We start from the raw sequence: 926 nt of genomic DNA, 5'->3' as shown, positions 1-926 counted from the left end.
AATAACAGTGTTACACATGAACATGAACCCATTTGTTTCTATGATGTGACAATCCGTCAGGTGTCAGTATAGATACTTAATTTCACAAATTTGTAAAGCACTTTGAGAATCTTAAAAGGTCTATATAAATGCTATTATTGTGATATATTTTGTAGGCAGGGAGCACATATTCTTATTAGACATGATTTTTAATTTTATTTTCTGAGTAGTAATTCATGTTAAAGTATCAACATTTCTTCACTCCAGGGCCTGGCAGTCCTATTCCTATAGAGATGTTTACTTGGATAAGTTAAGAAGAGAAAAATAAATACAAAACAGGAATGGGAAAACCAGTTTGGGGAGGCTAGCTTATTCTCTCCCGAGAACCTGGGCCAGCCAGGTAGCAGAGACAGGTAACTCGCCTCCTCGCCCTCCACTAGCCCCTTTGAACATCTGCTCTAATTATCCTGGGAAGAAAGGACGAAGTTGTGCGGGGCTTGGGGAAGGAAAGACAGAGAGCCCTCTTCCCAGATTCGGACCCAGGGGGCAAGTAGACAAGTGAGCAGCGGCTAAAGCGCCAAGGGAAAAGCTGGAGCATCTGAGTCACTTCCCCGCGAAGTACGTGAGAAACTCTAGGCTAAAAAATTGTTTTTTGTGGGGAGGGCGGGAGTAGGAGTGGCTGTTTTCGGGAGGTCGAGGGGGAGGGGGGTAAGGCGGAGCGAACGCCTGGGCACGCCCCGCCTGCCCTCTCTGTTCTCGCCCTCTTTGTGCCTTGAGCTCCGCCCTCTGCGCCCAGTTGAGAAAATGAACTTCTCCTCCTTCTCCGGGAAATGGGCTAAGGCGGAGCATCCTGCTGGGTTTCCCTTTGGCTGCTAGATAAAAACCGGGCAAGTCCCGGCGGTGATTCAGTCGTCCCAGAGGCGGTGAGGAGTCCTTGTCTCCTCAGG

The sequence above is a fragment of the Gracilinanus agilis genome, chromosome 1 (assembly GCF_016433145.1).
Source record: "Gracilinanus agilis isolate LMUSP501 chromosome 1, AgileGrace, whole genome shotgun sequence".
In the NCBI taxonomy this organism is placed as follows: Eukaryota; Metazoa; Chordata; class Mammalia; order Didelphimorphia; family Didelphidae; genus Gracilinanus; species Gracilinanus agilis.
Note: the sequence above shows the minus strand (reverse complement) of the source record.